The sequence below is a fragment of the Cataglyphis hispanica genome, chromosome 19 (assembly GCF_021464435.1).
Source record: "Cataglyphis hispanica isolate Lineage 1 chromosome 19, ULB_Chis1_1.0, whole genome shotgun sequence".
In the NCBI taxonomy this organism is placed as follows: Eukaryota; Metazoa; Arthropoda; class Insecta; order Hymenoptera; family Formicidae; genus Cataglyphis; species Cataglyphis hispanica.
In genome coordinates this window covers 4,190,140-4,203,416 of record NC_065972.1, presented here as the reverse complement: position 1 = coordinate 4,203,416, position 13,277 = coordinate 4,190,140, and the positions used below count along the sequence as shown (strand labels likewise).

The 13,277-nt window shown below is 33.9% G+C and overlaps 1 protein-coding gene across 2 annotated transcripts in view; it reads left to right on the top strand.

Moving 5' to 3' along the window:
• Nucleotides 1-13,277, top strand: part of LOC126856661 (protein capicua homolog) — a 78,740-nt gene that overhangs the window by 662 nt on the left and 64,801 nt on the right. For both annotated transcript variants that reach the window (XM_050605386.1, XM_050605385.1), the window contains exon 2: nt 185-255. The gene's annotated coding sequence lies outside the window, so the exon portion shown is untranslated. The remainder of the gene's footprint in view (nt 1-184; nt 256-13,277) is intronic.

The window sequence follows — 13,277 nt, the reverse complement described above, 5'->3', positions numbered from 1 at the left end:
CATTACGACGTTAGACGTTTAATAAAAAGCAGGATATATATCTCCGTTGATATTCTCAGTCCATCGACGATGAAATAATACATTTGGTTCTTGCATGTTTGCAAATAATTAATGTAATTTAATTATGATACTTTTTATTAATTAACAAATTAATCGAATTAATTCTTTTACATACTATTTATAGATCAACTTAGTAATGCAACCGAGCTCCACGTCATATAAGTTATGCTGACAATGAGTCTTATCAACATTATGGTGAGTCGCATCATTTTTTATTGTTTAATTTCAAGATAATGGATTAATGCAAAATAATGGAATAATAAAATTATGGAATATTTCTAATTAACAAGTGAGTTTGAATTCCAATTCAAATTGATATATTATACTTTTTATATTAATTTATTTTTATTAATTAAATATTTAATTTTGTTTTTATGTAAAATTTGTAAACAACGAAATATATTTGTATTAATATATGTAACTTGATAATATTGATTACTAAATTATTTATTTTTTTTTATATATAATACAATAACAGAATTTCTCTGTATTTACTATTGCAATTTTTATTGTATTATAAATATTTCCAATTGAGCAAAAAATAAAAGACATAAATTTTACAATCTACACTTGTATTTTAATAATTAAATCCATTATCTTAAAATGAATAAAAAAACTGATATAGCTATATAAAAATATTTAATTTTCGAAAGCTTTTTCTTAACAAATTAAATTAATGTTATTTGTGTGATCATCGTAAATTTATTTATTGGAAATGTACTTTTTAAAAGAGCTATCAGTATTTATCATATTCATCATAAAAGCTCAAGCCTCAGTGGTTTGAAGTGAAATTTGTTTATTGGAAAAGCGTCAGCCAGACGAAATTAATTATATATATATATATATATATATATATATATATATATATGATATATATATATATATATATATATATATATACATATATTGGCACGATCACTTTATTGAAGATAATTTTATTTATTCGACAAGCATGTTTCTCACACAAATAACAAATGAATTTATTTATTGAAAATGTACGCTCATGCGTTAAATAATCAGTTTTATCCATTATATAAACGTGTTCGGGGAAAATAAATTAAATTTGTTTATTGGTAACGCCATAAAGAAACTGAAGCTAATTTTATTTATTGGAAAAATATAATCGGATTATTGAAAACATATATATAATTTTATTTATTTGGAGGCACTGCTGTTTCATTGATTATTGACGAATTAATTAATACTTATATGTTGACACGAGTTTATTTTTTAATAATACACGCTCAGGTTATTAAGTATTAATTTCAATATTCGAGAAAAGTCCTCCCAAAGCATTAAACCTCATTTTATGCATTTAAAGCATCGCCCATTTACAAGTTATTCAGACAAATTTATTTATTCCTAAAAGCATATTTATATAAATGTTACTGAAACAAACATAATGCAGTTTAACAGCATATATCTCTCATTTATGCGAATTTAATAATATTCTCGCGCACTTTTGCAATTTTATATAAACAGGTATATGTATTTATCTAAATGCCTTTGCAATTTTTGTCATTTGCATTTGTTTACAATATGTGACGACAAAAATTATTGTTAGCGTACCTAAAAATGTAACTTTTATAATATCGTTTTAATGTTAATATTATTTATTATAAATATTATTTATTATATTATTTATTCAAAAATATTACATAAAAGAAACAAGTTGTGAGATGAGGAAACCTAAGTAAGTGTTTATTAAGAGGATGTCGGTCGATATAGATGAGTTATAGACTAGGAAAGCAGCTTCAAATTTAATTAGTAATAGTAGCTATTAATAGCGAACGATTCTGTGTCTGTGCATGCGTGCAATCGATACGTAAACACGAATTCTACGAGACAGAAAGCAGTGCCAGTTATAATTGGTAGCTTGCAATCATTATGTATAGACCCTCGCGAATATTTACGCAACACAAGCGATGGTGGTTTGCTGCCACCGGCGACGATTGACTTATCTAAATAATGGCACCTGTGCCGCTCTATCGAAAATAATTATTCGACAAACGGCTGAGTTGTTCCTTGCCTCGAAATTAGGCAATAATTCGTGAATTACAGGAAATACGCTTTATTTCTGAGATTATGTTGAGTTTTAAAAATACATATTTTCCTGATATGATCAGTGAACTGTATCACATTAATGGATCAACATTTTCAATAACTTTAAATAAATTATTTATTTTTTTGAAAGAATAAGATAAATCTCGTCATGTAAGAGATATAATTTTTTAATATAATTATTGAATATTTTTTTTTCTCATTGCAACTAGTCCAGAAGATTATCTATCGATTTCATTTTATTAAAATCAGATTAACAATGAGTATAGAATATCATTCACATTGATAATTTGTATAAAATTATAACTAATAAATTATAAATTTTTAACTGTAACTATCATAATTAATAAATTAGCATAAATCATTCTAAACGAGATTAAGCAGTTACTCCTTTTTGAGTGAGTTATAATCATAGATAGTCGTTGGTAATAGTCAGCTAACTTTCTCTCAATTGTCATTTCTTTCGCTTTTCACGAGAATGTTAAATTTTTAATAATTTATTTGTATTATCAACAACTCGAAATTTACGATACAATTTTCTGACTCGAATAGAATTTTTATTATCATTACATCTTTATTTCGACAAATATTAGATTCGTCATTAAAGAGCATCAGCCGCAAAAACTTCGATAGACACGTCGATTAATTTAAATTGTGCTTGCAAAGGAACAGCGCGTCTTTAAAAAGGGGGTCTCGACAGAAGCCCGCCATTATCCCGGATACACCGGAATACACACTGTCTGTAGGTGTAGGGGTTGCGGCCAATCGAAAAGGAGGGTGTCATTGTTACGTGTCGCGCACGCGAGCAAGCCGCGCTTTTAAAATCGCGTGGTCCAAACGAGGGTAAAGGGGGTGAAAGGGAAAGGGAAGGGGGCGCGGACGAATTGAATAAAGTAGCGATCTGCAACGGGCGACCGCGGATCGGCGTTATATGGATGCCACAGATTGGGGTTGCCTGGATCATCATTCTGGCTGATCTATAGGGTAAGGTACAATGATAGATCCCTCAACAAGTGTGGACCAGTTCTGATTCAAGTATAGGTGATCTGGGCATTTCATTTACGATTACACTGGTAATTCTGTCGTGATTATTATCGAATAGCTTCTTTATGTATTTCTCCTGAATTTTACTAAGTTTTTTCTGCCCGTCAAAATTCTGTTATTTTATTTATGTTGGAAATAGTTGTTTTTAAAATGTATTGATTATTTTTTATGGGAATGAAAAAAGTCAAGTTTGGCACATAGTATCAAATCATGACCATCCATTGATTTTTTGTTTTTCTTTGTTTTTTAACATATATTTCGGTTTTACAATCAATTTTTCCTTAAATTTAGAAAAGGCCATTCAATATGATCCGGGTCTGCCTCCCCTTCTGGGTAAGCTACTACTCTCTTTGTGTTATTTTAGAATCTCTCATATATTAGAAAGCAGTTTATATATTTGATTTTGAACGATTCATTGGCCATTATCGGTGATTTTCACAAAAATCTTTTTGAAGATAGATTACAGAACGTGTTTTTAATCAATCTTAATATAACGTTTCGTCGTCGGGTAGGTTCTCGTTACTTTTGACGATTTCTTCAAAAGATGACATTTACACTTCTAGTGTAGAGTTATTTCGCTCATATTAGCATCTTATTTGCAAGTGAGGATAATTCTATACATCTTTATTTTAACAAATATAAATTTATCATCAAAGCGTTGGATGCGAAATATATCGTCTATTAAATCATCAGCTGCATATAGTCAATATTGAAAATCTTGTGACATTGGCCAATTAAAAAAGAAAAATGCAATTAAAAAAAATTTTAAAAGACACTGCACTCATCATCGATGTTTCTCTACGATTTATGAAAACATATGAGGTTTATCCTCAGATTTATAGTCATTCGCTTGACACTCAATCTTCGCGGACCCGGGAAAACACTCGAAACGTCTCTGTGGGCACAAAACATCAGCTAAAGTCCTTGATTCTGCCCGAGAAGTTCCGATATTATTCCCTCTTCCCCACCTTCGTATCTAGTCGAACCCTACGATTCGATAGCCCTCAGGTATCCCCGCGTGTCTCCCTCGCGGGCTCTCGCGTCCGTAGTTTTGCATTATCCCCATTACTGCTGATTCACACGTCCTCCTTTGTGGCCTTTGTGAACCGCGACAATGCGCGACCGGAGTCTCTCTTCCTCCGTCTAGCCGCCTTCTTCTTCTTCTTCATCTTCTTCTTCTTCTCTGTCCGCGTCCTTTTTTTTTTTGCGTCACAAAAATACGAACGGAGCTCCGTTCGTAAGAGTTGGGCGGATGACAAACGACGGCATACCCCATCGACTCGATATAATATGCGCCGGTCGAACTTGGTCGAGGATCGCTTTGACCTCGTCCTAGTCGATCCGTTTCCTCTTCTTCTCGCCTTTTGCGCCCTACGCTAAGTGCCTGCCGGTCAAGCGGGGGGACGCCTTATACGGTAGCATTAAAATGAAGAAGAGGGAGTGGAGAGGAGCGAATAAAAGAGCTGTAGCTTACCTATTCACACGAGCAATGTTCACAGGAGCCGGCAATTTGTAATAGAATTGTGTAGTTTGCATTGCTCTCTCTTTTAGTTTTGTCACGATACAACTTTCTCTCTAGATCCACACCTGTTTAAGGGAGTGCAGTCTGGGGCAGAAACGTTACATTTGTATTTCTTGTCATTATATTTTTTTAGTTTCATTATTTTATGTGAACTTTAAATTATTAAAATTCCCATGCAGTACAGTGTTTAATTTTTCATTTAAAATATATCATACATCCGCTTGAACTCCATTATTTTGATTTGTTTTTATTCGAGCCGTCCTAGTTAATTGACGAAATGGTAGTGCTAAAGAACATCGATTTAAATGTTAGAAATATTATCATTTATCTATCATCGGTTAACATCTCACGAAACGTAATATCTAACGGCTATCGCAATTGGACGCCTCCGGCGCGAATTATCGGACGTATAAATCAAATTAATCGACCCCGAAGTAGTCCGCTTCCTCCCGTTTCACCTCGAAGCACCTCACTTCACTTCACCTTCTCTTTACGGGGGCCCCAGTCGCGTTCCAATTAAGCCACCTTACGTGAAAGTACCTGGTGATCCGTCGCATTGTGGCCTCTTTGAAGTCGGCCCGGTCCGTTTTCGGATTCCGGGCTGAGGCAGGACGAGGGGGAGGGGAAGGGAGCTGTCGAGGAGGGGGCCCTCAGCGGGAATAAAAGGTGGCCGAATATAACACCAGTGGCCTGCGGTAGACACCCACTGAGAGTTATTAAACGACCTACAATGCTTGTTGCCGCGTCACCCATCTTCTACCCGGCATCCGTGCGCGCCCCCGGCATCTTCAGAAGCCGTAATCAAATTCGTGGGGCGATAATTCGACTCGAAGGAGAGATGCTTTGCTGCAATGATAGAGAGAGCCGCGAGATCTCCGCCGGCCGGCCTTTCTCTCGCTGAATGCCGACTCTGCACTTTGTGTTCGTTCGTTCTCTGCACGTCGCAGGTTTATAAGACCTGCCGATCATACGCGCGGTACAGACCAATCAACAAAGCAATTGACGAGTCTCTCTCTCTCTCTCTCTTTCTCTCTTTCTCTGTTTATAGCATATAGTATAAAAATTACCGATCGACGCGGTACATAATTACGGAAGTTTAAGTCGCTTTATGCGTGGAAAAATCTATCCAATATTTATGATTGTTAATATGATTTATTATTTAATATCGATTTATTTAAAAACTATTTCTATGCTTCCTCGATTTAATAATCATTCACATAATGATCAAATATTATTTTAGATTAAACTTCTAACTTAAATATTGTGTTTTTATCTTTGAAAAAGTAAACATTAATTACGTTAAATAAATTCAACATTCATAAGAACACTTGAGGGATTTATAAGTCTCGAGGTTTAAAAAAAAAAAAATCGCTGATACGAAAAGTTCCAAAGTTTTTGAATCCATCTAAACTTATGGAGAAGGACACTTTCAAAATTGCAAGGTCGCAAAGTTTGCGCTACTTTTAGTCAAGGTTTCTCGTTTCATTTGACGCGCGACGTAATATTGAATTAACGTCGTATTAATGATGACAGTTAGATGATACCGTGGACTTTCGATTTGTGTGTGCGTGTGCGTGTATACCTGAATAAATTCTCCACGCCAGGTAGTCGGGAAGGGTGGGGAGTAATTCGTTTTCTCTCTTTTCGAGGACAACAATTACCAGCTAATTCACCCGTGCGATTTCGAACGAAAGGATCGTGACGCCGAAGGACGACAACGATGACGACGATTTCCAGGTAGAATTTAATTCGATACCGGGGGAGGGTGAGGGGCTGGGAAAGGAAGAAGGATGCGGGGACACACGTTCCTATTCTCGAATTCGACTGCGACAGCCGTAAAATGGAGAAAAGGATGTATTGTGCGCGCGCGCATTGTGGATTAACGCGGACGAGATGAACAAAGAGAAAGTGTGTATGTGCGTGTCGGTGATACGCATGTGTGGGATAATATCCTTTCGCGATATCGACTACGTCACTAGTGCTGTATCCGTTAAATCGTCGGTTATTATCGGATATTTTTTAAAAATCATCTTGTCCGTGGCGTCTCTCGAAATTATCAGCATTTCGAAATGTTCCGAAAGCCGATTATTGACGAGCTTAACAAGATTTGAATCAATCGCCTTTCGATACCTTTAATATTTACATCTGCTATTTGCTCCTCGGGTTTGTTTATCATTCTGTTTACCTTGTTAATGTATATAAATGTTGTTTTCATGGATCGATAGAACGAACGCAAGACGCGTTGCATGTATTTTACGTACATAATTTTTGGCGAGATCAAAAGGATTATTTAATGGTTGCTGTGCGAATAGTCAGCTAGATACTTTTAAATATCGACATTGGAACGATATTACAAACATTAGTTTTTTTATTTAAATTTTACTTTCTTATTTTTTAATTTTATTTTCTTATTTAAATTTTTTTCTTAAATAAAAATATTTCGATTTTAATACAAACCGCGCGTCTTTTTTTTTGGCAATATGTAAATTCAGAAATAATCTTGAAATTATTTAAAGTCTAAAAAACAATATTTTTACTATAAATAAATTAAAATTAAATTGTACGAAATTTGATTTAGATATACGGTGGCCAACAATTTTTATTTATAAAACCATATGCTTTGGCATTTATAAAATTTGCACAACTTCACTTTCAAATATATCCCTCCTTTTATATAAATACAACAAATTATTATGTAACAATTTTTACACACACACACATACACGCACATTGTATTCGCTCAGAAAGGTTTTTCAGTTTATCGATCACTCGATTGTTTATCGCAGGATTTGTCTATCTTTCCTTTCGGGGAAAGGGTTGACTTAGAAAAAAGGAAATAATATTTCGCCTAGCGCCCCTTCCGGGTCGTCTCTCTCCTTTTACCTCCCTTTTTTCGCATTCAAAGGATAAAGGAGCTGGAAGAAAGGAAGGGGGGTGGGGAGGGGAGGGGAGGGGAGGGGAGAGGAGAGGAGAGAAAGGGGAGAACCGGGGCAATGAATGAGAAAAAAGAAACTCAATCGATCGCGACGGGTCGAAGGAACTCCCGATGTGTCATTGATCGAAATGGAATCATCCGCGTGCGTTTTCTTCGGCGACAACAATACGAGCGCCGATCGCTCACAGAAGGGCTCAAAAAAGGCGCAGGTAATGCCCTTCGTTGTTTCCTTTTCGTGTTTCCATCATCGGAAGTGATTGACGAACGATTTTGGGGGCTAATGTTGGTTGCCGTAAACCACGATTTCTTATATATATATATATATATATATATATATATATATATATTTAACTAAATAAATTGGAACTTGATCGTGAACAAATGTAACTGTCGCTGATAACAAATGAATATCTTAGAGCGATAGTATGTTATGTTAGCGATTTATATTTTAAAGTGAGCTTTACAAATTGTCAAATTAAATAGTACGAATAAAAAATATGCCATTTTTGAATAATATGCTTACTTTTATTATTATTGTTTGTGTATTTTAAATTTTTCGAATTTAAATAAGAGAAAGTTAAAAAATAATATTTATAGTCATTTTTGTTAATTTCATAGCAACACAATTTTGTTAATATTTTTTAAAATGTCGTTTTTCTCGTTTATACAGCAGTCTTATTATAAAACGTTTTGCGATTTAGTACTTGGCGTTTATTTCTGGAGTGTTTTATTAAATTTTGTTTTTGCACTTTAACTTTCATTATTCCACCACTGATTTTCTGGTAACTAATTGACTTTATTTTTTTTTTTTCTCAAATTTTAAATACAGCTTTGCGATGGTTTTTTTGCAGTTTAATATCGTTCCGGTATTTAAAAATATTTGATATTTTATTCACGCAATAATCATTAAGATAAAGTTGTGTGTAGATTTAATTTTATAAGTGCATAACTTTACAATAAAAATTGTTAGAAATTTGGGGCAGTACATCTAAAGTTAATTTCATAAAAATTTAATTTAACATCTAAATAAACAATCTTATTTTAATTATTTAACGTCTAAAAAAAAATATTTTCACTCTAAGTGAAATATATAAATTCAATAACAATCTTAAAATTTTCACTTACAGTGAAAATATTTTTTTTTAGACGTTAAATACTTTTAAGATTGTTTTTGAATTTATATGTATTTTCTTTGATGTTTTCCGAGTGTCATATGAATTTTCATGGAAACGGGAGTGTAATGAGTAATGCATGTTTCACAATGCGATTTTTTTATGAGATCCAGATACTTAAAATATCGATATTGGAACGATATTATAAACTCTGTGAAAGAAAGTTCTCATAAGTCGAGAGATTGCTATGATTGACATTAGTTTGTTATTCAGATTTTTTTTAAATAATAATATTTTAATTTTAATACAAACGCGCAATATGTTGCTAAAAAATATATTGCGCGTTTGTATTAAAATTAAAATATTATTATTAAAAAAAAATCTGAATAACAAACTAATGTCAATCATAGCAATCTCTCGAGAACCTTCTTTCACAGAGTTTATAATATCGTTCCAATATCGATATTTTAAGTATCTGGATCTCATAAAAAAATCGCATTGTGAAACATGCATTACTCTTTACACTCCGTTTCCATGAAAATTCATATGACACTCGGAAAAAGATCAAAGAGAATACATTTAATACAAATCTCTAACCTGCTACATACATCTAAATCGATTGTAAAGTCAGTGAAAAGCATCCGTTTAAAAAGTTTCGTCCGAAAATCTACCCGGTGGCGTGATTAGTTCGGCGATCGTAATAGGTGGTCCCGCGGCGCCAATTTCGCCGGCACCGAAAACGTGACGACGGCTGTTCTCATAATCGAGAGTATCGTTTAAACAACAGTTCGATCGATCCAGCAGAGTTCCGTTTCTTCGACGCGAATGGAAGAAGCGGGGTCCGTTTTGTGGGCCTTACTCGCGATAATAATAACAACAACGCTCCATTCTCTCCCTCCCCTCCAACCCCGCCTCGCTTCTCCTCTCCGCGCGCTCCTTCAATTTTCTCATTTTCTTCGTTCTCTCGCCGCTCTTTCGAGGCAATCGTGACTGTGCGCTATGATTGTTCGATCTCTTTCGATCGTCCGCGTTCCCAGGTGGCCGATACGACTACAAACGATACGCGCGTACGCACCCGGTATATCGAGACAGAAGGAAGCGAAGGCAAGAGTCTCTTCCCTTCTCTCTTTCTCGTCCTCCTTTTATTCCCGCCTTTCTTCTCCATAATGAACGTCCGGGCTACCGAAAAGAGCGCGTGGCATATGGTTGCCAAAAGCAGCTAACATACCCCGCGATTTTGCCGCTATCAGCGAAAGTACCGTTAATTTCGGCGATTTTTACTCCGCCAAAGTGATTTCAAGTCGAGACTGTCAGATTATATTGTGAACGGATCTTTAATTGATTTAATGTATTTAAATTATATGAAAAGAAAGATATTCTCTCGCCTCGCCACACGAATTCATCTAGCTTTTAACCTGCAGAATTTTTTTGCCATTTGTCATTATTTTGTATTCTTTAATCATAAATATATGCGAATTTTTATTTTATAAAAGTTTATTTTGTTACTTTTTTTAAACGAGTGGTTTTAAAATTATTATTAAACAACCTGATTTTTCGTAGTTTATTAATTATAACTTTTTAAGGAACTTTTATACGAACTTTTTTGTTCCAAGCTCAATTTCCTATAAGATTCCGAAGTTTCTCATTGATTTGATCCGGAACACTCTGTATAATATTTATAATACATAATAATTTAGAATAATTATTATACTATTTATGCCATTCGTACACGCAAAATTTTATGTAGCTAAATAATTGTGTAAAATTTTATATTGTTTATTGCATTGATTACTTTTAAAGTTAATATAAATGTTTTTATTTATTATACAAAATTTTTTAAGTCTTTATAATATAATAATTCTTTCTCATCTAATTTACACGCAAATATTTTAGCTTTTTTAAAAAAACCAATAATCGACAATCTTAGTCTTGCTATTATTTTGATAGGTAATTAAAAATCATGTCTCGAATTCCGAGATAAGGCACATCAAGACTAGCCTTGGTATCTCGTACAACCCCATACCTGTTGAGGATTTTAATTCAATAAAAATTTCACAAAGTGCTAAATTTATGAGTGCCAATGTATCGCATGTACATCCGCAATTTGCTCGAGAGATCCCATCTTTTATTTCCTTTATTTTTTTTTTTTATAAATATAATAGAGTGTAAAAAAAATTTTCTTAACAACATTATAATATATTTAAAAATTCTCAACATTTTACATTTCTCTCCTCTCATCCTCTCGTTATATTTAAAAACTAAACTCATTAATTCATATAACACACGAGCACACACACTCGACTTTAAAATACACCAACAAATAAAGAGTTAATCGAGCTCGTATTCGACGAGGGCGTGCATAATCACCTTTCGCCCTGCTCATCGCCCCAGGGGAGAGAGAGAGAGAGGGAGAGGGGGGAGGGGGAGATAAAGGGGAGTAGAGAGAGAGAGAGAGAAATCGGAGGGACACTGGACACTGGAGTTTAATTTAGTGTCCGAGTGCATGCGGCCTCGGTATAAATATTTTTATTTATCCGAATGACGCGCCGGGGCCGCGGAAATAAGCCGGTAATTTACGTTCACGGACCCGGGGCGGGTGCTCTCCGGTGGGAATTTTTGGGCGATTTATGGGATTCCGGGCCCGGCCACGAAAGCGGAGAATTAAGGAGGCACATTGTGCACGGTGTCGCCGGTGGCGAGCGAATCGTCCGATAAAAACGTGGATTAGGATGCTCGGAAACCTGTCCCCTCTCCGCGTCTCTCTTCATCTCGCCGCCCTTGCAATTCTATTGTCTCCTTTCTTTAATCAAGAGGAGGCGCGACTCTTGCCAATAAGCGCTCGGGTGTAGGCTTGCATGAGACATCAAGGCTAATCTTGATAGGCCTTATCTGGAAATTCGAGACAAGATTTCTAATTAGTTATCAAAATAATATCAAGATTGTCAAGATTATTGGTTTTTTAAAAAAAGTTAAAATATTGACGTATATTGGCGTGTAAATTAGATGAGAAAGAATCATTATATTATGCAGACTTAAGAAATTTTATTTAATAAATAAAAATGTTTATATTTACTTTAGAAGTAATCAAATACAATAAACAATATAAAATTTTACACAATTATTTAGCTACATAAAATTTTTCGTATACCAATGACATAAAGAGTATAATAATTATTCTAAATTATTAGATATTATAAATATTATACGGAGTGTTCCAGATCAAATCAATGAGAAACTTTGGAATCTTATAGGAAATTGAGAAAGTTTGGAACAAAAAAGTTTAAATAAATATAGGTCCGAAAATGCTTTCTTAAAAAGTTATAAATTTTGAAAAATCAGTTTTTTTTATTTTTAAAGAATTTAAAAATTTATTCATTTTTAAAAGTAACGAAATAAATGATGGGTAATTAAGTAACAAACTAAATTATATTAAATTTTATTTAATTTTGATAAGAAAAAGCTTGAAAAAAAATAAGCTAAAAACAATGAAAAAAGTGGAAACTTGAAAGCCATCTTTCGATGGCCTTTGTATTTAGACTATATTTGTATTGCAAATATTGCAAGTGCAAACAAAATTCTTATTAAATTTTGATCATAACTAATTACTTACAGGGAATTTATTAACTAAAATTTTTTTTAACAAAGCTTTTCCACATTTATGTTTATAGGAAGGCTTTTTTGTTCCATATTTAATTTTCTATAAGACTTTGAAGTTTCATTGACATCCTGTATATTATTAAATATTATTTTAAACAATTGTATAATGTGTATTATATAAAAATTGTTAATAACGTCGAGATACAAGGCAAGACTTTTGCTATCAAGGTTCACTCAAGATCTCGACATAAGATTCGAATTTCAGAAAATTTTCCATACCAATAAAATATTTTTACGAATATTGTCTTGTCTTGAATTCTGTGATACCCTGGACAGGAAGAGAAACCAATTACAAATAAAATTGTGGGAATATATTGTCAAGATTAGAATCAAAGACTTGTATTTCCGGTAACGAAGCATCTAAATTTATTGCGGCGAACGGCAAACGCGGCACGCGCTTACGCGCTAATTTACATCTCGTATATTTAATATTCTCGTATATTCAATATACAGGGTGAGTCATAAGTATGTTTTAATAATTGTATGAACACCATCCCAAACTTAAAACACATAAAGGCACAACATCGTGGAAAGGAAGAATCTAAATTGAAACCCAGTCATTATGAGATCTATTTTTTTTTGTCCATTATTTCGATAACGAAGTATTTTTAGCCTAATGTTCACAGAATATATTTGCTCAGACCTTTTATCCAGGTACACGCTGACGAAATTTCACAACATACTTACGACCCACCCTGTATAGCTATTTAAAACTCTGCAACGAGTCGCGCGCATAGCGAAGAGACATCCAATTTTGTTGTTTGCACACGCGATTACACGACGGCCGGTGCGAGTTTGTCCGCCATGTTGTAATGCCGTTTATTGAGTGGCGCGTTATCTCGGACGCATATACGTAATTAAATTGTTTATACGAGCGATTACAGCG